General features: G+C 38.2%; 1 protein-coding gene across 4 annotated transcripts in view; it reads right to left on the bottom strand.

Annotated features, from left to right (window-relative positions):
- CMIP (c-Maf inducing protein) overlaps positions 1 to 25,422 on the bottom strand; it is a 275,350-nt gene that overhangs the window by 248,883 nt on the left and 1,045 nt on the right. The window contains exon 1 of one of the 4 annotated variants that reach the window (XM_074209743.1): positions 1 to 25,422. This exon is cut by the window's left edge and continues 25,712 nt beyond it. The exons of the other annotated variants lie outside the window; for them this stretch is intronic. The gene's annotated coding sequence lies outside the window, so the exon portion shown is untranslated. 4 annotated transcript variants of the gene reach the window in all.

Genomic DNA, 25,422 nt, shown 5'->3' with positions numbered 1-25,422 from the left:
AAAACATCTGGTCAAAGGAGGAAGGTCAAAGAAAGGGGAAACCCAGGGAAATAAGGAAATGAGCAGTTGCCTATGTCTTTTCTTTCATTTTTGCATAAATGTATTTGGATATTCTCCTTTAGAATTCAAGTTTTTGAAATCAGAGACAGTTTCATTTTTGGCATAGGGACTGGCATACAGCTGGTGCTTAACAAAATACCTGTTGAATGACTGATTTCCAGATCTTAGCTTTATGATGATATTTATGAATGACCCAGGAAATGTGACCCCTGGGAGCCCAGCACTCAAGAACATTTCATAGGATTAGCTTTCAGCCTATAACTTCAAATGTCATGAGGATGAAGATGATGATGATGATTACCATTTATATAGAACTTTAAGGGCTGTACTTTACATACTATCTCATTTTATCCTTACAACCCCAAAGTAGGACTATTATTATCCCCATTTTACAGATGAAGAAACTGAGGCTGAGACATTAAGTGATTTGTCCAGGATCCCAGAGTATATGGTGTCTAAGGCTTCATTTGAATGTAGAACTCCTTGACTCCAAGCTCTCTCTACATTTCCCTGCCTAGCTGGCTGATCACCAGATCACAAATATGCATCTGAAAGGAAACTTAAAAGAGTTCATTGATCCAAAACTTTCATTTCATAGATGAGGCTCAGAGAGGTTAAAGTAGTCACCTTAAGTCACACAGATAGGAAGTAAATGAACCTAGAGCTTCTAACTAGGACTTTTCCCACTCTTCCACACTGGCACTCTAAATCCTTCAATACAGAAAAACTCTCTCAGTACAGAAACATCTTCAAACTTCCAAGAAGTCACTTCTCCTTCTGTGCTCAGATTCTATAAATTTGAAGTTGATAATCTAGATTCTCCGCTAAGCCCTGTACCCTGCTCATATGTGGTCACCAAGAAATTGATAGCATGAATTCAAATACAGTCTCAGATATTTACTAGTTATATCACCCTGAGCAAGTCATTTAACCCATTTGCCTCAGTTCCTTATTTATAAAATATGCTAGAAAAGGAAATGGCAAACCACCCCTGTACCTTTGCCAAGAAAACCCCAAATGAGGTCACAAGAAGTCAGACATAACTGAAACCACTAAACAACTAGAAAAAAAAAAAAGAAAGCCATGTGTGGCAAAGTAAAGCCTACAAAGTTTATCCATTTCATATTTCCAGCTTTGGTTGGCAGAAGCAAACTTCTGCATTCTTGTATTTCTGTGTCCAAAGGCAAGAATTCTGTACTAACAGGACCATTGGGGCCATAGAAGAACATAAATAACTATTGGTATAAGCTTTCAAGAGAAAAATCTGAGGGTGTACATTGGAGTTATAAAACTGATCCATAACCTTTGACATCATGATCTCACTATAGGGACTGTACCCTAAGGATATTATTAAAAGGAAAAAATACCACACTTTGTACAAAACATTCATGGCTGTTTTATTTATAAGATTAAAAATTAGAAACTATCTAAATAACAAATAATTGAAGAATGATTTAACTAAGTGCACCATTTTCCATCCAATTAAAGTTGATCACTTTATAATCTATAGCAACTCTTATTTCTGTAGCATTAAGTGGTATGTAATGAACAACTATTAATTATATCATAAAAAGGACTTTCAAGAAAGAAATTAAGGTTTATATGAAATGCTACAAGAACAAAGAACAACACACACACACACACACACACACACACACACACACACACACACACTCTCTCTCTCTCTCTCTCTCTCTCTCTCTCTCTCTCTCTCTGACCAGAGCTAACTTGAGTAATCTAGGTATAGAGACAAACACTTAGGACAAAACATAAAGGACATGATGAACAGTTGTCTTATCCTAGCCTCTGACAATAGCTATGACTACCAATGACTATAGCTATTTAAGAAACAATCATAGTCAAAACTTTAGAAGTGCAGATGAAAAAGAGATCAAGAGAAGAAAGAATGGAAATAAGTTATTACTGCTATTCGTTTAATAAAGTTTTTGTTAAAATGTTTGATTGTCTCCAGCTGGTCTCACAGTCCTTGGTCCTATGTCATGTAAATAATCACTCAAGTTCTTCTCTGGGGCCCTCTTCTAGGTGTGAACAGAGGCAGCATGTGTCTACCATCCAAGAACCAGCCTACTATTCATTACACTGTGAGAAATCAGGGATAGACAGTCTTTTGCCCAGCACTTAGAACAGTGCCTGGAAGTGCTTAAGAAATGTTTGTTAACTGACTTATTGACTGATCTAAAGTTTAAAAAAGTTTACTATCATGCAGTCTACTGGGGATGAATTTTTTTTGGCCAAAGAATTTCTGAAAGATGGTCTACAGGTTGCAATCTCTATCAGTAGAGGGAAGACTCATTACTGATGAAGCCATAAATAGTTTTAAGTACTTAAGTTTGATTTGGGTCCTTATTTTATTGATTTGATTCTTCATTTAGCTGAAAATTTATCTAAGTTTCAGAAGAAAGGAATAAAAACTTACAACTAGAGCCCCATTTTCTAGTTATATGAGCTAATAAAAGTTGGTAGGACTTGCAGATAACATCTAGTCACACATAAGGCTGACTCTCACACACAGATGGACAGTCACATAACAACAAAAATATATATCTGAAACTGAATTTCATTCACATAACATTATAAACCACTTATTCATAAAGCCTGAATAGACCCTGCACCCAAAGAGCTTATATTTTATCTAAAAGTAGGAAACCTGATTTAATAAGTTCAATCCCAACCCTCTTATACCCTTAGTGCTATGGCATTGTTTTATTTGTTATTTTAAATGTCACACTGCCTCAGTCCAAAATCCTTTTTAGCTAGGAAACTTCACATTTGCCTTTGCCTAACATTCTACACAATTCCACCCTGTTATTTAAAAACAAAAATCACATTATTTTAAAACTAAAAAAAAACTTTTAAAATGTACACGTTACCAAAATGAGGGGAAGAAAAACAGGGCTGAACATCTCAAAAAATAATACAGAAATAATCAATCAGGTTTTTAACACTGCTAGAAATATAAGTTGTTCAGTTTGTTAGATATTAAGCTGTAAAGAAGTAATATTTAGTGCAAAATGGACAGACAGCACAATTAAGACAAGTAACACTCTGAAGTGGAAAAGTCCAAGGCCTAGAGTCAAAGCACTTGAATACACATTTTAGGCCTGCTATTTACTTAACCTGAGTAACCCTAGAGCAAGACATTTAACCTTTTGGGGTCTAAGTATCCTGACATCTGAAGATACTGTAGGAATAGGACCAGATGATCTCTAAAGTTCCCTCTAAAGTCCCTTAAAAACAGAAAGTAGGGCCAACTAAAGCATCCAACCAATTGTCGTGTCTTTTTCCCCTTTTTAACTAATACACCATTTTATTTTATTCAGTTTGGGGGGTTGGTTTTAATTCATTTATATGAAAGGCAGTTTGCATAGTACAAAACATTAACAGAAAAAGCAGGTAGATTGTTGAAAATAATTTGCATGAAACTAACCATACATGCAAACATTATACATTACACTAATGTTAGCTACAAGAAAAAAAAATCATCAACCTGATTATGCTTCTATCATGGAGGCTATTTTTTCTTTTTTTTTAGCGTCATCTCTTTGCAGTCACCACAAAGATAAAGTAATTGTTCAAATTTATAGAATGAATAAATTTAATACCTCTTACATTTCATAAAGTTATTTCCACATAGTAGATACCTGATAAATGTTTGTCAAATTGAATCCACTTGGCTCAGATAACAACTTTCAAATATAATCAATGACTATAAAAATGTGAATAACAAGAATAATAGGCCAAATTTGAGAACTTCACAATTAAAATGACCAATCTTGACTCTGGAGGAAGGAAGAACTGACCTCCAGCCTTTCACTAGAGTGGAAGACAGTAAGAAATGTTACATATAAACCTGCAGGCAAGATGGGTGTGTCTCCTGGTTTGGTTTAATTTTTTTCTTAAGATAAGGGTTCTTAATCTTTTTGACGTTATGAATCCATCTGGCAGGCTGATGAAGCCTATGAACCCCACCTCAGACAGTTTTTTTAAATTCATAACTGAAAAAAATGCTAAATTTAAATTAGTAGTTGTCCATTGTGAGCTATCAACTATAATGAATGCAGCTCCTCTCCGCAGTTCAGATAGCTAGACTCCAGGAGACCTATTATGGACAAAGTCATCCACATCTACATCCAAGGGGCAAGGGGGGGAAAAAAACAATTGAATGAATATTATATTCACTTTTAAAAAACTGTTCTTATGTTTATCCTTCTTATGCCATGATAGTCTTTCTTTTCCCTTAAGCCTAATTCCTCATACACAAAATGACTAATATGTAAACATGTTAAACACAAATTGTACATGCACAACTGTTATCAAACTATTCACAGCTAAGGGGAAAGGGATGGGAAGAGAGGGGGGTAGAAAAATGTGTAAATAAATATGCAAGTGGATTAAAAACCTTTCATAATATGTAATGGGAAAAGTAAAATTAAATTCAAAAAGAAGTTAGTTGTCATTTTTCCCAATCCAAGTTAATGGACCTCCTTACTGGAAAAGTAGATCCCTTAGATTAGATCCTAGGTTAAGAACCAAAATGACTATAATGTTTAAGGGGGGGCATCCAAAAAATTATTGAAAGCACCTCCAGATATTGATACCCCAAAACTTACTTATAAAAAGATCTTAGTGAAATGTACAAATATAAATAAACCTTGATGTGGGGAGTTGATATCTGTTCTCCCTATTCTGCAGCTGGATACCTCCTCCAGATTTGCAAATTCAGATTTCCAAGGTCCTCAGGATTCCCAGTAGAAACACTTTGGATTTATGTTTCTAAGCAATTGTCTGTAAAGTACATATCCTAAGGTGTTTGCTCATCAGACTGTTCATTGTTATGCTTTTCACACTGAATTTATTCTGTTTTTCAGCTGTTTTTATCAAAAAGTAAAGAATGGTTTTAAATTTTAAAATAAATATTTTATGGACAAGTAGTGTCAACCTTGAAACTTCAGACAAGGGTAAAAAAATATTTCAACATAGTCAAGGAGACAGGACACAATTCCAACATTCAGAAGATGGGTTGTATGTATATGTAATACCTCCATACTTCACCATCATTATGTCTCAGACAACCAAACTGTCACTGAAAATATAAGAATCACCAGTGGAAACAATTTTTTTTTAGAATTTAAATATTCCACAAATAGCTGTCCTTGATAAACATACTCCACTCCCCAACCCAAAGGATCCTGTCTGTAACCTGCTCTTAACCTGAAACTAGTTTAATGACTGGCCAAGTTACTCCTGCTAGATGGGAAAGGAGAATCAAAGAATCTCAGAGGTGGGAGAAAAGAGAAATGAATTTACTCCAGAAAGTGAATTAACTGAAATGTAAAAAAGCCGTATGTGAAAAGGAGGTTGTAAGTCTTTGTAAATTTAAGATCTTCAGTTCAAAATCATTCCCTTTCCCCTATAGGGAGGCAGCATGACTGTCAAAGAAAGTGTATTGAAGTAGGATTAATAATACCTGTTTTATTCCTAACTGACATACTGTATGACCTTGGACAATTTGATTTCCTTCTCTGGCTCCCAGTGTACCCATCTGTAGACTAAGGGGGTTAAACCAGATGATCTAGATCAGTGGTGTCAAACACACCACCAGCACTAAGACTTGAACCAGATAAATATGTAAATGGTAAATATTTAACAAAAGAAATGAAAATATACCAAAACATAGATAATTCATTTTAAAATGAATCCATTAAGTGGCTCTGGGGTCCCAATTTCTATTCGAGTTTGACATCACTGTCCAAGATGATCTGAAAGAATATGTTATTTAGCAATAATGGCTAAGATTTATACAGTGCTACTATGTGCTAGGCACACTACAATTATATTGTCACTTGATCCTCACAACAACTCTGGGACATAGCTGCTATTATCCCCATTACACAGTTGAGGAAACTGAGGCAGAGGTTAAGTAACTAGACCAGGATCACACAGTAAAGGTCTAAGGCTAGATTTGAACTCAGGTCTTCTGGGCTCTGGACCCCTCATTCTACTCACTGAGCCATCCATTGCCTAGTAAAGTCTGAACTCACAGGGTCATAGTGAGAAAAAGCATGGTGGAAACTTCCAGGTTCTCTGCCAGGGTGGGCTGCTGTTGTTTTGTTTCCAAGAACCCTTACAGCAGTGTTAATCAGTGTCCTAAAGACAGAACTCACTATCTCCCAAAGCAGGCTATTTTATTTTTATGAAGTTCATTCTACTAATTGTTAGGAAGTGCTTTTTTTTAGCTATAGTCAACCTAAATTATTATTATTGTTATAGCTACAGTGATGTAGCACTTTAAGGTTTGTAAAGCACTTGGCACATATTATCTCATTTAGTCTGTTTGTAATTTCTCACCATTTTCCTTAGTTTTGTTCCCTGGAATCAATGCAGTTCCATTCAATTCAAGAAACAGGGGCCAAGCAAAATAAATTTGATCCTCTTATATAAAATAGCCCTCTGAATACATAAATTCAGCAATCTTGTCTCCTCTCAGTCTTCTCTTCTCCACTGTAAACCTTCCTACTTCCTTCTCAGTAGGTCTATCCAGTATAAAACTGGATGAAACCAAAAACAAGCAGTCCCTCAAAACTACCACCATTCACCTAAATGCATCACTCCCATAAACCAACAGGGAGCAGAAATACCAGTTTTAATTGCTCATATACCAAAATAGACTGATACAAGTTAGAATAAGCAAGTTTCAGTCCTATCTGATTCAGCCCATGGTGTGCAGCTCCACAGTAAGCTTTCTCATGGCTAACTCTGAGGGCAGGTAATGAATTGGGATCCATTATGAATCACTGGGTATGATAAACAGAAAGACCTCCCACCTTGAGTACCTCCCAATATGTCTCCCTAACTCCACTCTGACCCTCCCACAATCCATTTTCCACTCAGTTGCCAAACGGGTATCACAGCATTGATCTATGTCACTCACCTACTCAAAAAGCTTCAGGGTTCCCTACTCCTCCAAAATAAAAGATAAAGTCTACTCCTTGGCATTGAAAGCCCTTAATATCTGGCTTCCATGTTATCTTACCCCTCACACACTATGTCCCAGCCAAATTGGCTTATTTAATTGTTCTCCATACCTAGTATCCCACTGCTCACCTCCTTTGCCTTTACACAAGTTATCCCACAAATTTAGAATGTTCTTCCTCCTCATATCTATCTCTTTTATTAAACCAACTTCAGTTCAAGGCCTAGAAGTACAACCTCTTACAAAAGGCTTTTTCAATCTGAACATCCTCTACCTTAGACATTTTCTTTGCCCAAAAACTACTTCGTATTCAGTTTCTGCGTATTTTGTATTGACTTCTCAGTGAATATATAGTTCCCAGAAGTAAATTGTAAGTTCCTTGAGGGCAGAGATAATCTTCTTTTTTTACAATCACTGTTCTTAGCTTGATGGGTACCTTGACCAAGAAATATTCAATAAACAGTTTTCTTTTTGAATTGAATTGAATGATTGTTGAGGTCCAGCCTAAAGTCCTGTCTTGTCAATAAGATCCTCCTTACTTAATACTTATCTGTCTACTATTCTAGGCTAGATCTTCAGCACTGGGCTAATCCAGTCACAATCCACACCTCCAGAGTGGTTTATGTATCTGGAGGCTCAGGAATCCTCTAAATCCTAGGACTAGGAGGGCTTATGCTGAAGAGGGGGCCAAAAAAAGTAGTTTCCACTCAGTGAGCTTAGCTACTCCCTGCTGAATGTGGAGAAAGAAGCAGCCCCACCGAGGGACCCAGTAATGTTACAAACCAGTCTGGCTAATAGTTGAGGCAAGCCAACATGGTCAATGAATTTAATTCACCAGGCAAGATGTGAAATCCACACAGCTCAGGAGGACTTCCAACTATGCTCCAACTGACTGCAGGCTAAATGAGGCCACAGTCTGATAGTGTCAGGAAAGCCAATCACAGGCAGTCCAATCTTCAGAAATGAGGCAGCAGCCAATTACTCAAAGAAAAGAAGACAGCACACCCCACCAGGATTTCACTTTTTCCTCAGTCCTCCAATATTCACAGACCTAGACTTACTCTACTACTGGACATGGAAAGGAAGATGAAAAATGGTAACAGGGCTCTATGAAAAACCCTGTTCCTGAGAGGAGCTCTTAAAAGTAATGTATTTTCCCACATTGGTATTCTTATGTCAGCAACTCTAGTCCAGTTTCACTGGATGTGTCAGGAGCAATATCACTTAGAAAATAAAAATAACTTTCAATTCTGTTTTTAAATCATATTTTCCAAGATCAAAATCTCATTTCCCAAGTACTATTCTTGAAAACCAAGGCCAATTCAAACTGAGTTCACACCAATGTCTCGCTCTCTCGAGCATTGGATTTCCAACCTGCTGTGGCTCAAAAAAAAAAAAAAGCCAAAACCCTGGGGGGGGGAGTGGGGGGGGTGGCTTGCTTGCCAGGAGGAGGGGCGTGACTGCTGAAAGACATTCCAACCATGTGCTGTGTGCCCTCATCAACTTATCCCTCCATATGTTCCTGTCATTTCTACAAGTTTACACTTTATCAATCGAATTTCAGGCATTACACATGACAGAGCACTAAACAGAGAGTGTGCTTCCATCTCTCCTATGGGAGTACCTCAATGTGCAATATTTCCTAGCTGGGCAAGAGACTGTCTCAGCTATCAAAGAGAAGACCTTACCTACACAAAAATGAAAAGGCACCCTGCACAGCAGAGGCCAGGACTGCCTTGAGGAAGATTCAGCAAGCCCTGGAAAGAAGCCAGTGAAATGTTGTGTATCTCTTAGGAAGTATATCACCATCTCTCTGAAGACTACTCAAGTCTGAAACACCTCCCTTTAATGTAAGGGTATACTGAATGGAATCTAAAGTGAGCAAAGTTGAAGCAGTTAGGTAGGCAGTGGAGAGAGCACAAATCTATAAGATCTGAATTCAAGTCCAGTCACTTAACCTTTGTCTGCCTCAGTTTCCTCAACTGTAAAATGACGATAATAACAGCACCTATCTCTCTAGGTTGTTTGAGGATCAAATTAAATAATAATTTATTTATTATTCAGCATGCTTAGCAGGCAGTACTACATAAACATAAGCTATTATAATTATTGTTATAAATGGCCCATGAATACTTAGTCCAGGTGATTAAAATTTTTTTTTTATTGTTATCTTAATAAAATGGCACACTTCTTTCAAGGTGGGAGAAAGGAGCCAGGAATCCCCAAAATGGAAAGTCTTTTATGCAATTTGAAAGACCTTGTTCCTGCCTCTTTATGCCAATCATAGACTGGGGTCACAATCTAATTGATACATTGGTCCCCATACATTTTCCCCTCCTTGCTCATTATACTAATGTCAAGACCCTAGGTTTAACTTAAAAATAGGAGCAGTGGACCCGGTCTAATCTTGTTTTTTGATCAGATTGAGGCTATCTGCCTCTAGGCAAAAATACAGGTAGAGAGGGGCAGCTAGGTGGGCAAGCCACTTAACCCCATTTGCCTTGCAAAAACCTAAAAAAAAAAAATATATATATATATATAGAGAGAGAGAGAGAGAGACAGAGAGAGAGACAGAGAGAGAGACAGAGAGAGAGGAAGGCAGAGGCCAGTCTTTGTAATGTAAACTAACAATTCTCCCTTCACATTCTTGTGGAACCCAAACACCCACATATTCCTCACAACTATAAAGTCACCTGTATTGCCAGACTAAATGCAGTTCTTAAGTTGGACTTTGCATATAAACTTTAATGCTTTGATTCAGTCATACTGCTACTATGTTTGTACCCCTAGGAGATTACTGACAACAATTCTTTTAAAAACCCATACGTGTGTAAAAGTGTTCATAGAAACATTATATGTGGTAACAAAAGCTGGAAATAAAATATGCTCCCCATGATTGGAGAAGAGCTGATTGGTATAATAAAATATTGCTGTACCATAAGGAATGATGAATACAAAGAATTCTAATAAACAAAGATTTGTTTGAAATGAAATAAACAAAAGAATAATGTACATAACTAGGAAAATATAAATATTATCAACATGGTGGGAGGAGTTAGACAAGAAAAATAACTTTTTCAATTTTAAATTTTTTTAAAAAGTGCTTCTCCCAGGGTCACATAACTTATGTCACTGTCAAGATTCTAGACCAGTCTGTCTAAAGTTGACATTACAAAAGCATTAAGTTTAAATTTACTTCCCCAGGGGCAGAGCCAAGATGACCAAGAGAGCACTGGCTCTTAGAAGCTCTCTCATAAAACTTGGAAACTAAGGACTCTAACTAAACTTTCAAGAGACAGAACCCACAGAGGGACCCAGGGAGGCAGTTCTCCTACTCAAGGTAACCTGGAAAAAGAGCAGAAAGGCTCTGTTCCCTGAGGTTGGAGGGGCAGCCCACCAGAGGGGTGGCCCGCCAGAGCAAAAGAACTTCAGCTCCCAGAGGCAGCCCCAGGGTGCTGGGAACCCTGGCTCATGGGGGGGGGGGTCCTGACATACATCCTGGGGAGCACCGGCACAACTTCAGGGACCAGCGGGGGACCTCTGCCAGACCGAGCACCCCAGCCCTCAGGGAACACGGCCACCAAAGTGGTCTTTCCGCAGCCCAGACCCAGGAACAGAAGCAGGCCAAGCCTGTAAGCAGGAGCCCCCAGGGCATGAGACCATTAAACCTTAGGGAGGGGAGTGAAGAGAGACTGCAGAGCTCTGTCCTCTGTCCCCGGAACAGGACTCTGGGGTTCTGACCAAATTCAGATCCTGATCGCAGTCTAGGCCCCCATACAGAATAGCAGGGCCCCCCTCCACCTCAGCCCCGTGGCAGAGGGGGGCTCATATGGTCATTTACAGACCAGGAGGGAAGACAGAGCCTCACACACTGAGACCCTTGTGGGAGTGTCCCAAAAGCTCAGGAAGCACCCCAAAACCAGACTCAGGCTGGGAAAATGAGCAAGCAGAGAAAAAAGAGGAACACCATTGAGAAATATTTTGCATATGAGCCCAAGAATGATCAAAATACACAGTCTGAAGATGAGGAAGCACAAGCTCCTGCATCTAAAGACTCCAAGATAAACAGAAATTGGGCTCAGGCTATGACAGAGCTCAAAAAAGACTTTGAAAATCAAATGAGGGAGTTAGAAGAAAAACTGGGAAAAGAAATGATAGAGATGGAGGAAAAACATGAAAATGAAGTCAGCAGCCTAGTCAAGGAAATCCAAAAAAATGCTTAAGAAAATAGCATGCTAAAAACCAGCTTAGGTCAAATGGATAAAATGGTTCAAAAAGTTATGGAGAAGTATGCTTTAAAAAGCAAAATTGGCCAGATGGGAAAAGAGATAAGAAAACTCTCTGAGGAGAACAAATCCTTCAGACAAAGAATAGAATTCAGGGAGACTGATGAATTTACCAGAAATCAGGAATCAATACTTCAAAACCAAAAAAATGAAAAATTAGAAGAAAATGTGAAATATATCATTGAAAAAGCAACTGATATGGAAAACAGACTTAGGAAAGATAAATTAAAAATGATTGGAATACCTGAAAGTCATGATCAGGAAAAGAGCCTTGACATCATCTTCAAAGAATTGCTACAGGGAAAATTACCCTGATATTCTAGAAGCAGAGGGCAAAATGGAAATGGAGAGAATCCACCAATCCCCCGAGAAAGAGATCCCAAAAAAAACCAACCACTAGGAATATTATAACAGCCAAGCTCCAGAACTCCCAAGTCAAAGAGAAAATATTACAAGCAGCCAGAAGGACACAGTTCAAATATCATAGAGCTGCAGTCGGGATCACACAGGACTTAGCAGCAACTACACTGGAAGCTCGTAGGGCTTGGAATATAATATACCAGAAGGCAAAAGAGCTTAGAATGCAACCGAGAATCAACTACCCAGTAAGGCTGAATGTCCTCTTCCAGAGAAAAAGATGGACTTTCAATGAACCAGGGGAATTTCAAATGTTCATGTTGGAATGGCCAGAGCTGAACAGAAGGTTTGATCTTCAGATACAGGACTCAGGTGAAGCATGGAGATTGAAGGAGAAGGGGAAAATATGAGGGACTTAATGAGGATGAATTGCATGTATTCCTGCATAGAAAAATGACACTGATAATACTCATAGGAACCTTCTCAGTTAATAGAGCAGGTAGAGGGAGCTTTTATAGTTGAAGCACAGGAGAAAGATGAATTTGAAGATAAAATATGGTGTAAAAATGGAGTCAATAGAAAAAAAGGGAAATGTAATGGGAGAAAGAAAAAGGAGAGGGGGGAATAGGCCAAGATATCTCATATAATAAGTTTTTTCTTTATTACAATGAGCTATTGCAATGATATGGAAGGGGGGGAAGACAAGGGGGAATGAGGGAATCTTCTCTCTCATCAGAGGTGGCTAGGAGAGGAAACAGCATATATATACTCAATGGGGTATAGACATCTGGAGTAAGAAGGAGGAGAGGACAGGGGGGAAGGGGGGGATGTGAGTGATGGAGGAGAGGATGGACCATGGGGGGAGAGTAGTCAGATATAACACATTTTCTTTTTTACTTCTTGCAAGGGGCTGGGATTGGAAGGCCTGCCCAGGACAATAGGGCCAGGTGGATGCTGGGCCTAAGGGGTGGTAGGGGGGCTCGGAGCCTCTTGGCCCCAGGACCAGGGATCTGTCTGCTGTGCCACTCAGCTACCCTACAGCAGAGTCAGGGTGAAAGGAGAGAGTAAAATATAGTACATGGTAGTGGAGAAATACGAAAAGGAGGGAGTTGCGATCAACAATGGCAACAGTGGAAAAGTATGGAAGTAACTTCTGCCATGGATTTACCATAAAGAATGTGATTCACCTGCGACAGAGTTGTTGTTGTTGGAACAAAGACTCAAGAACATTTTTTATTATTATTATTGGGGGGGTGCAGGGCAAATGGGGCTGGGTGGCCTGCCTGGGGCTGCATAGCAGGGTGATTGTTGGGTGTCTGAGGCCAGATTTGGACCCGGGTGCTCCTGGCTCAAGGGCCAATGCTCTATCCACCACCCAGCCACCCCTACTATTATTACTATTTTATTTTATTTTGGGTCTTTTTTTTTCTTTTTTTGGTTTTTTGCAGGGCAGTGGGGTTGGGGTGGCTTGCATGTCACACAGTTGGGTGATTGTTGGGTGTATGGGGCCGGATATGGGCCTGGGTGCTCCTGGCTCCAGGGCTGGGGCTCCGTCCATTGCGCCACCTGGCCTTACCTACAATTATTACTATTATTTTTTTTAATTTTAATTTTTTTCTCTCCCCTTTCTTTTATCACTCAAATGAGTCTATATTTTATGGAGAAGGGGTACTTTTACTCTTAAACAAGAATATTTTATTAATGTATAAAAAAATTATTTGTACAAAAAGAAAATAAATATTTTTTAAAAAAATAAATTTACTTCCCATAATTCCTTAACTAAAACCAATATAATTTTCCACTGTGTTAGAGTTTCAAACAAAATACATTCTAACCAGCATAAGAATTTTTTTTTATAAAAGTCTGACAATAACTATGTTGGACAATCACTAGCAATTAAAGTTCTTAGAGGAAGTATTCCAAAAGTACTTCTCCGGAATTTCTATAGATTAACAGTAGTAGAAATGTTTTCTCAAAATAGACATTCTACTTGTGCCATGCCATAGCTATTTGGGTTTCTCAGTGCAATTCAGATAGAAGCTGTGAGAAAGGTTTTCAGAACTATACCTTACACTATCAAAAATTTTTTCTTGCCAAACACAGGTTTGTAGTTCCTACTAATGGGGAGACTCAAGATGGGTGATGATTTGACTGAGAATTCTGAGTTGCAATAGGGTTTGATAAAATGAAATATTTGTCCAAATTTAGTCTTACACCAGTATGATAAACCTCCAGAAACAGGGGGCTAGATGACTGCCTAAGGAAGGGCAAGGTTAGAAATGGACCAAGTCAGGTAGCTAGGTGGTGCAGTAGACAGAGCACCAGCCCTGGAGTCAGGAGGACCTGAGTTCACATCTGGCCTCAGACACTTAATAATTACCTAGGTGAGTCACTTAACCCCACTGCCTTTCAAACCCCCCCCCCCAAAAAAAAAGAAATGGAGCAAGTTAAAATTTCCATGAGTGGGAACCCATGAGAGGCCATGCACTTCTAATCTAGACAAGATAGGAAGACCCTATCTCCAAAAAATTAAAATTAAAAGTTTCTTCCTTTGATATCTCCCCTCCTCCATCACAATGTAACTTCCCTTTTCAGCCACCTTAGGTCTTACAGCACTGAGTCATCAATGCTCTCCTGCAGAAGGTCTATTTAAATAGTTTTGAATGGGAGGAACTTTTCCTTCCATTACTGCCTTTTCACCCTCCTGAACAGGGAACTGGGATGATACAGATATATATGTCTTTGGGGTTGGTCACAAACTGAACATAGCAATAACTGACCTATGATTATCATATCTTAGACCTACAGAGAGAAAAGACTCATATTGTTATGCAGTCATGAAAGACACTAGAACTGGGAGAGACAGGTCTCAAAATTGATTGCCCTTAGACACTTGGAAGACAGGCTAATAACTAACTCATAACTTGTTCAGTGCATGTAGAGGCCCTCCTTTTCTCATCTACACCTTCCCAATTGAATCCTTTCTTCTAAGGCTTGCTAAGGCTACTCTCAGTTCAGTGATGTTCTGTCTGAACTGCACTGAGGTTGCATGATAATAGTGATGCTTAAGAACTAGCAGCTTCTGTTTACACATTTCATAGCAGTTCTGAATAGTCTAGGTGACATAATATAAAAATAATATATAAAATGCCCTGGAACTATTTTCGAAACTCACATTAATTTTTTCTGACTGTCCCAGCCCCTTCTAGGTACAAATCAAGGACTTCTGAGCTCAGGAGAGGAAACCAGACCTATGATTTCATTGATAAATAATTTGCTCCAGATCACATTAACTGATCTTCTTGAGGGCAAATCTCTATCTACTTTTCAATCCTGGGTGGTCTGAAAAGGTATGAAAAACTTTCAAGTCGGCTAAATCTACCTATAGGAAGTGGTTTGTGTCCTAGAGTTAGTTAGCTGGTTTTACAGAGCTTTCAACTAACTATACAGTGAAACTTAAGTTAACAAGAACTATTAATTCAAGGGAAATCTTCTAGATGTTTTAGTTAGCTACTTAAGTTCAAGACATACACTTTCTTTCATGAAAGGAAAAAATCACAGACTCAGGATATTAGGGCTTCAAAGGATCCTAGCAATCTAGAATGAATGAATACATGAGTACTTATTAATTTGAGGATACAAATACAAAACACAAGAGCCTCTATCCTCAAGGAGCATCCATACTAATCATCTAAAGATTCTTGCAGAAAAATCGAGGTGTTGGAAGTAAATGATTTCCAAAATCCCTTCCAATTTAAATTATGTTCCTATGCTTCTTCAAATATTACATGTGGACTTAACGTACCTATTTTATTCAAACTTATTCTACTTTTTTACCCAAAAGGAAAAACTAGGATCAAGGGGATAGAAGTTGCCTTGAGTATATTTTAACTGAAAGTAAGAAAGATCTTTCTAATGATTCATTATTCAAAAATAGAATGAGTTAATTTCCAATCCCTGGAGTTTTTCAAGGAAAAGCCTGACGATCACTTGCCAAACAAAGGGTTTGAAAAGAAAGATAACCTCAAAAGTCCTTTCTAAATCCAAATTTTAGTCTAACTCTCATTTTCTAGGAGGAAAGTGAAGTCTAGAAAATTCAAATAACAATGAAACAAAACAGCAGACATAACATCATGACTCTCCTACTTTTAACTTAGAATTCTAGAGAATAGCATCCCAACACAGTTTGGCCAGGATGCTGGCTACTTCAGGCACCTCTGGGCACATCTGCAAAGGAGCAGATGCAGCACAGAATGGACATTCATAGTAGCTTCTTGAAACAGAGCCTCCCTTGGCCACTAGGCATGCCAATCTGTGATTAGTGTTCCAATAGAATAAGCAGAGAAAAAAAAAATCTAACACAGTACAAATGAAAAAGTGTGATATAGTGGCCAGAGTCCTGAGACTTTGAACCCAAGGACCTGGGTTCAAATTCCACCTTAGACTCTTAACAGCTATTTGATTCTGGCTAACATTTAATATCTCTGGACCTCAATTTCTATAAAATGAAGAAACTGGACTCTGTAACTTCTAAGTCTCCTTCCCAACTACATCTGTGGTCCACCTGCTATGCATTTCAAACCTTCATAGACTCTAAAAGAAAGGAGAAAGCACAAATTAAAGGAAGAACACGGAAATGCAATGGGAAGAGAATAAGGAACAAGGGCAAAGGTAGGAGGTGTGATTCCTTGGGCTGTGCACAGATCTCAAAGCCATACTTCAGGTCACAAACACAGAGCTTCTGATTCTAAAAGGTTCCCAAAAGTAACCTGGGGATCCCAACTCCTAACTACCGATGGCACACACCTGGAGGAGGGAGGAGAAGAGGAATTTTTCAAAGACATATGTGTCAAATCTTATTGTGACCCCATTTCCAGAAGGATAGCACCAGAAGAATAGACTGTTTTGTGGGGTGTTTTTGAATAGTGGAACCATATTTTGTCACCAAAGAAACACAAATTCAATTACAAGGACACACAGGAAGGGACAGGTTTTTGTACTGATTTTATTAATACAGTGCCTTGTGTGTACTTAAAATGCACAAACTAGTGTTGGCCAAATCTATGGGGAAATACCAAATTGAGACCCACAAATTGCCAGCTAAACTGACTGTGATGAAAAATACTTTATTTTTATCTTGCAAACTCATATATAAACAATTCATGTATTTTTATCCAAACTTGAAAATAATTTTTTAAACCCAGTTCCCTTCCCCCCCCACAAAAAAAAAAAAATCCCTCCCAGCTTCCTGATAGCACGACCAATATCAATGCTTGTAGTTGGAAAAAGGCCTCCCATCTGACTCTTCCCCTAGAGTGCAATCAGAGGCAGCTGTGAGGGAAAAGCTGAGCCTAAAAAATCCATTCTGCTCCCAGATAGACTTCTTTAGATTTCCATGGAAAGGCCTAGACACTTGATAGCATTGCTATGGATGCTGACTGGCTCCCTGAATGTCAACCTAAAATGGGTATACCTGATCTGTTTGCCCAGCAATGAGTGGGCTAGCCCACTTGCTAGTCCAGCCAATCTCAATGTGGCAAGGAAGCCAGGCCCTGTGGCTCTTCAACTGTGCACTTCTACTTTCAGCTACTCTGATCCCTAATTCACTCTGATACTATAAAACATCTGAGAAGCTGAAAAGAGAAGCACCTTGGGCTTCTAGATTGCCCAATCTAAAATGGAGATGGACAGCCAAGTCTTGGGGAAGCATGCCCACACATTTAATCTATTATGTTGACGATCTGTCCAACTTACCTATTGATCAGTGAATCTCATTCAGTAACTTAAATCCAAAGAAAAGATTTCCCAAACTTATTTTATCCAATCTTATCTGTTAATAAGTAGTTTCAATAATTTTGGTTTTGATGATAATTGCTGAGCTTTTTCTTGTGAATTTGTGTTATTCTTTGTGAATGAGAAATTTTAAACTAAATTTCATTTAGCCTGACTTAAATATAAAAATAATGTAATGGAAAAAGCATTAGTAGGTATCATCAAGAGATCTGGGTTCCAGTCCCAGATTTGCCACTAACTTGCAATTTAGCTCTAAAAAGAACTTTAGAGATCACCCGGGCCAAAACTAGCACAATACCTACATGAAGGAAGAAGATAAACTGCCTGAGGAAAGTACTTTTTTTGTTTTGTTTTGTTTATTGTCAGTTGCTGTATCCCCAATGACTAGCATTGTGTCTTGCTTAATTTTTAAAAATTTCTTAAATTTTTTTTGTAGATGAGACTGAAATCCAAAGAGGTAGGTACTCTATGTACCTAGCCAAAAGAAACACAGTTAACACAGCCAGAATGTGAATTCAGGTCCTCTAACTACAAATCTCATACTCTTTAAATGATACTATACTAATACTACTTCTCTGAGTGGGCCTTAGTTTTCTCTTCTTGCACAAAATGGTCTCTGACATGCTATAAATCTTATAATTATCTTCTAGCTTCTAGTTCTAGATTACCTATCACTGGTGATCAAAAACTATCACAATTTTTAAAAAATAATTTTCCTATCTTAAGAATCTGAGCTTTAACAGAAAAAAAAATCCTATAAATGTTATTTGACTATTCTTCAAAGAGTCTATTCTTTGTAGATTTTCCTATATACATTTCCTTTAACATTTAAAGCTACCCTGGTTGTGCTACATCCAAATATAACCTGCTCTCTTGATCAATATTAGAGCGATCCTCCTGACATGATAGTTTTAGTGCCAGGGATCCCATTTCCCACATTCAACAAGTTGAAGATTACCTGACATTTATTAAACAAGGGAAGTTTCTATAGATAGGAGAGGAGAGATACTGGGGGGGGGGGGGGTGTAATATGGAAACAAAAAGCATCAACAAAATTTTTTTTTTGACATCCACTTTGTGCTGAGCATTTTGATCAGTCCCAGGGAAAATAAGGAAGAATTAGAAGTTTGGGAACTAGGAAAAAAAAGGCAGAATCAAGAAATAATTACCAATAAAAGCAAGGTGAAAACCTCTTGTGGTTTCCTGCCTAGTAAAGGGATGATACCTAGATACCTATAATATACACTATTACAGCATAAATACATTACAGAGATTCAAAATAAAAAATAAGGAAAGAAGTGAAAGCAAGAAGGGAAGACAGAAAAGAACAATCTGGTAGGGCTTCCCAGAGCCTTACCAAATTTATCACTGGAAATCCTTACAAAAAATCATAGTAGAGTGGGGAAAACATTGGATTTAGAGTAAAAGAAGCTAGACTCAAATCCTAACTCTTGTCACAATTAATGCCTTGTTGTTAACTTGGGCAAGTCTCCTAATCTACCTGGACCTCAGTTTCCTCCTATGTAAAATGAAAGGTTTGTTCTAAGAAACCTCTGAGGTTCCTTCCAACTTGAGATTCTATGATTCTTAGTAAAATAAAATTTTGAAGCCAGAATTTCTATTCTAAAACCTTCTTGACACTACAGAGTGTCTGCCACTAAATCATGTCACTTTATTTATGCCCATAAATATCTTATCTCTATGAAAATACATAGGCTCAAGTCTAGGATATCCACTTTGAACTTTAAGAGAAACCTAAAAAGGATACATGTCAGTATGTTATATAAAAACCTGGGAAATGGACTCCTCAACAAAGTGACTTTTAAAGGGTTGTAAGATAAAGGATTCACTAGGTAAATTTTTATGGCAACAAGATGGTGTAATAGAAAGAGCTTTGAGCCTTGAGTTAGGAAAACCTGAGATCAAATATTGTCTCAGAGAGTGTGACCCTGGGACTAGTCACTTAACCTCTGCCTCAGTTTCCTCAACTGTAAAATGAGAATAATACTGCCTCCCAAGATTGTTGTGAGGATCAAATTGTTGAGATAATATTTGTGAAACAATTAGCATTGTGCCTAACACACAGTAGACACTTGACATCTCAATTTTAATGGAGTGGTTTAAAAATATTTTTTTTTCTCTCTCTCTCCCTGTATACCAGCAAGTTCCTAGTCGCTCTGGCTTCCTCTTTAGCATGAACTAGAAAATTGGGGACTGGAAAAAAATATTTATTAAACATTGACCATATATGTGCTCAGTATATATATGTGTGTATATGTATATCTACATGTAAATATATGTAAATATATCTACAATATATTGTAGCTATTAAATGGTTAAGTGTAAGGATCCAAAGAAAAAAGTGACAAAAATGCTCTCAAAGATCTTACATGCTTCTGGAAAGATTATAGATAGATAGATAGATAGATAGATAGATAAGATATAGAGATATCTACACATATATGTATAAACATATTATAGATTCATATTATATACATATACATGCACATACACATACACATATACATGCACATACACACATATACATATACATATACATACACATACACATACACATATATATATATACATACATTGAAAGAATACAAAGTGATTTAGTCATTTTTCAGTCACATACAACTCTTGGTGACCTCAACTGGGATTTCCTTGGAAAAGATATCTTTTTTCCATTTCCTTCTCCAACTCATTTTACAGTTGAGGACACTGAGGCTAGAAGGGTTCAGAGACATCCCAGGGTCACACAGCTACTAAGTGTCCAAGAACAGATTGGAACTGAAGAGGAGTCTTCCTGGCTACTGACAGACCTGGCACTGCTCTTCCTAGCTGTCTGAGTCAAAGCTTTTGTTGCTGAGTCAAGAAGAGTGCCTAATTGACTAAAAGGATAAACTGGCCAAAAATGGTCAGCAAGTCCTCAGCAATGCAAAATCTTATCATTTCAGAGTTCAAAAGAATCTCAGAAACCATCTATTTCAGCCCATTCTCAACAAGAACTCTCTCTCTCTCTAGTATACCTAAGAATAGGTCTTTTGCCTATAGACTTCCAAAGAAGGGAAACCCATTACCTCCAAAGGCAGACCAATTCACTTTTGGATGCCTAATTCTTGTAATTCTTGGGAAGAGTTTCCTTACATCAAGCCTAAATGTGGTTCTTTGCAAACTCTGTCCTTTGCTTCTACTTCTTTCCTCTGGAATAGAAAAAGGCCTATGTCTCCTCCACAAATCCTTATAATATAGCTGAAGATTGTTCTGCTGTTCTCCTTGCATTTTCTCCAAATTAAAATCTCCATTTCCCTTATCCAATCCTCATTTGGCTGTTGTCCTTTAGATGCTCTCCAGGATTTCCCTGTCACCTGTTTATTTAGTAAGATTACAGACCAAAGCATTGTAATATCACCTGGACTATCAGGCCTTTGTCCAGTACCTCAATGAGCATGTCGGTCTCTGCCAAGAAAAAAACAGCAAATAAATATGATCTCTTGTCGAATACAATTTGATGAGTATTAATAAATAAAACATATCATTTTCCTTTACAAAGGACATCAAACTTCCTTCCCTAACAAGCTCTTCTTTGACAAGAGAATTTTATAAAAAGCAAAATAAGCAATAAATACTAAATAAATGAATAAACACAAGTCTTCTGGTGTTAATAAGCACAAAAGAAAAAATGAACACACAACTTTTTTGCTGACTTTCACTAAATAGGGGCAGCTAGATGGTTCAGTGGATAGAACAATGGTCTTGGAGTCAGTTGGACAAGAGTTCAAATCCAGCCTCAGATGACACTTACTAGCTATGTGACCTTGGGCAAGCCATTTAACCCTAATTGCCTCGAATCCAGGGCCATCTCCAGTCATCCTGATCCAAATCTGGCCACTGGATCCAGATGGTTCTCGAGGAGAAAGTAAAGCTGGTGACTTAGCACAATACCCCCTCACTCAAAATCCAATTCATATGCTTGTCATGGCATCATCTCCCTGATAACATAATTTTCTAAGAGAATGAAGGAAAAAACATCACTTTTCACTAAATAAAACAAGCTTACTCAATTCAAGACAGGGGAAGGAATCTAGTCACAAAACACTGATTTTCCTTCTAAGTTTTTAAAAAAGCTATCCTCTGCCCATCTATCCAAACATCTTAAAAATCTTGTTTCTGTTTAAAAAAAGGAACTAGCAGGGCGGCTAGGTGGCACAGTGGATAGAGCACCAGCCCTGGAGTCAGGAGTACCTGAGTTCAAATGTGGCCTCAGACACTTAGTAATTTACCTAGCTGTGTGGCCTTGGGCAAGCCCCTTAAACCCATTGCCTTGCAAAAAAAAAAAAAAAAAGAAAGGAACTAGCTTACACAAAAGGAATAGGACTAAGGTTACTTCTGTTTCACTAAAGTCATCCTGCCTGGGCAGGATGGATAAGAAAACTTGTAAATAAATAAATAATAAATAAATAGCCATTTCTGTAATTAAGAATAACCTTTTCTCTATCCCCATTTGATGTATGAATGAAGGACAATTTCTATGGTGGTCTATAGGCAGTGTATTAAACAAACAAAAAAAAAAAACCTGTAGACTACAAGAAAAAAGACAATCTATATGCATCTCTGTGGTGCTGTGAGAACTATCTCTATAGCCAAAACAAAAAAAGGCGTATGGATAAAATCCTTTCCAACATGGAAGAAAATGATGCTGAGCTAGCCAAACTCTTGCTTTGTAGGTAAAGGTGAAATTAATGTGGCCTGTTCTTGATCAGCATAGATATCATAATTTTCATCTTTATCAGAGATACTCCAATTCATGGTCACTTACCCCCTCACAACTCAAAAATTGAATAATTTAGAAAAAAAAATTGAAAAATGAGAAGATATGTATGAACTGATGCAGAGCAAACTAAGCAGAACCAAACAACATAAATGAAAAACTTAATAAAAAAGTATGATAAACTTTAACTAAAAAAACAATGAAAAACCTTGAAAACAGATGATGAAATATACTTTTCTCTTTAAAACAGAGAAGTGGGGGTCTAATAGGACAGAATATTATATACACTGTCAGACACGATCACTGTTATCAGATACTTTTGTTTAATTGTTGTTCTTTGTCAAAAGGGAAAGTCCAATGGGGAAAATAGTTGAAATATTACGGACAAAAAGCATCAATAAAACTTTTTAAAAAAATTCATGCCTGGGCCAAGGGCATTGAAATAGGTGTGTAACATGGGTAAACCCACTCACTTCAGCCTAGACAATTCACCTGCTCCCCAAGCTTGTTCTCAAGTATGCTTCACTCACACATACACCTAATACAAATCTGTGTTGCATGTTTGTAAAATGTTTGGTTTTCATTATCTACACAGCCTTTGCCTATTAGTAATCTGCATCACAGAAACCAGGCATTCCATCTCAAATTAAGACAATCCGGGAACTGCCTTATGACATCAACAGCCCAGCCTTAGGAAAAGAAGGCTAGAGGTACACAAGGCCCAAATCCCAACTACCCAGCCTAACAACATGGAACTCAAAGGTTGCTCTGTACAAAGTACAGAGAGTAATAAATTCATCTGGTTTACTTTCTTTTTACCAAAATGACTCTTCCTATGTCCACACAAGCCCAGCTGGCCACACCAGATAAGCCTGAAATATCTAGTCTGTCCAATCACTTGCTGCTCCCCAACACTGCCATGCCATGAATCAGAAACTGCTAGCTGACTCCCTGAAAATTAGAATTACCCAAGGTTTTATTCATGGTCTCAGGAATCTACAGTTATGTAGCTTTAACAATTATTCTGTTACCTGAAGCTGCAGTGACAGACAAACCAAAGAATTTAGACAAAATTTTTTTTTCTTTTTTGGGGAGGGAGTGGGAGTGGGAAGTGGAGCAAAGGTCGGTGCCCTGAATAAATACAACTGGCTGTCAAAATTGAAAACTGTGTAAATTAATTTGATAACTGACATATTTCCAATTAAATTTGTGCTGTATAGACACAAAATTACAAGATAAACAATTGTAAGACTGAATTGAACTGAACTGAGCTGAAGTGAATTGAATTGAACATAGACGTTAAAGAAAAAGAAATTTCATCTTGGGTATTTCCCTGCACTAATCATCCTCTGAGGTTTTATTAACTTGGGGATACAACAGGTGACACCCAGAGGAAAAATTTTAAAAGCATTCATCTTTTTATTGGCAGGAGAATTCATATCTTAACATGCCTATGCCAAAACAGGCAACTCACTATATCTCAGATTAAATTTAAATTGTACTCCAATTCACCTTTGTTTTACTTGGAATAGTATTTCCTCACAGTATAGTATTCAGATGATATTGTAGAATAAAGAAAGGCTATATAACTCTATAGTCAAAGTTAAAATCACAAAGGCTAAGTAAATATACTCCAAGAGCTGGACACCAAGTGGCCAACCACCCTTCCTCAGTTCTCAACTTGGATTGTCACCCATTTTTGAAGGAGGGAGCCCTTTATTCCATAGGACCACCATCCTCCCGAGCGTCCAGATCTGACTAATGGCTTGGCTGATAGGAATGAACAATGAGAACACTTGGCAGAGAGGGCCCCATAGAAATGGGGTTTGGCGGAGTCCAGTAGAGAAAAGAGGATTAAGCCAGCTCATTTAGGATACTTCCTCATATTTCCATCTTCAAGATTTCCCAACCCTTCAGAAAAGTCAATTGCCAAGGCAGGGCTTTTTCTCAGTAGAGAACCTTCCCTTCCCAATCCTGGAAATCACAATTCTGCTTAAGAAGAGAAAGATCGGTGACCACTTCTCTAACAACTCTAGATTTCTAGCCTTAAACACAAAACATGTATTTGGGGGTTTAGGTCTTTTTGTTTTCTTTCTTTTTTAATGGATACCTAATGTCTCTTTTTGCCTCCTTCCTTTCTCTCAGATACACTTTTGCCACACTTCAAAATCAAAATCCTTGGCTTCTGAGTTGACTTTCTCAGGATTCTGACTGTACCTTGGCCTTGTTACCCTTAAATGCTTACCCTTCTGGGACTGAACAGGAGTCTGGTGCCTGGAACCAAGTCCTGGAACCCAGGACTAGTGTCAACGTCTCCCAATGTATTTTTTTCCCCTTCCTGTTCTCCACTTGAGAAAGGGAGGCTATGGCTGCCCTTGTGAGTATTTAAACTATGCCCTTGCCCATGCAAGAATCTCATTAAGAAACCTCAAGAGCATCTGAGGCAGACACTGCAGAGGCAACTGGAACCTGAAACTCTAACATTTCCTTATGTGAAGCATTCCAAGGTTCCCATTAGTGCCCAGGTGAAATCAGGCCTTGTGAAGACTACACGAAGAGTGAAGATCAAACTGAGGTTGTACCCACGTACCTCTAGAACCGAACAACTCCAAGAGGTATTGTTTGAGCCCTGTAAGCCAAAATGCTCCCAGAAATCCCAACAGACGAACAATTGTGAATTAAAAAATCTTCACGTGTCTTAATCTCTACTCTACAGCAAGTGAGACAAAAAATGCGTGTCTTGAACATAACATCCTCCTTTCTAGCTGAGTAGCAAGAAAATTTAAAAAAAAATTTTTTTTCACGGGATGCTGGGGTCGGTACAAACAGGTAATAGTGTGCATATGACACTCGTGACAAAGATCACGCTACGGACAGCTACACATAATTCCACATCCCTTTGTGGCTGAGAATTTGATCCTATCCTCTTTTCTCCTCCTACCCCCCCCCCTTACTATTGATAAACAGGTTCAAAGTCAACAAGGAGGACAGCCTATTTTGTCCTCTCTATTGTCAGTCTTTTCCAAGGAGATGTGACCGCAACCATCAGAATAAGGCCTGGGCTCCTGGAGACTGTGTTTTTTACCGTCCTTGGCCAAAGACACTTGTTTCAAAATAGAGATCCTGCCGTGCCTGCGCTCCCCGCCCGCCCCGCAGTG

This window comes from Macrotis lagotis, chromosome 1, assembly GCF_037893015.1.
Source record: "Macrotis lagotis isolate mMagLag1 chromosome 1, bilby.v1.9.chrom.fasta, whole genome shotgun sequence".
In the NCBI taxonomy this organism is placed as follows: Eukaryota; Metazoa; Chordata; class Mammalia; order Peramelemorphia; family Peramelidae; genus Macrotis; species Macrotis lagotis.
This window is presented reverse-complemented; position numbering and strand designations above follow the sequence as displayed.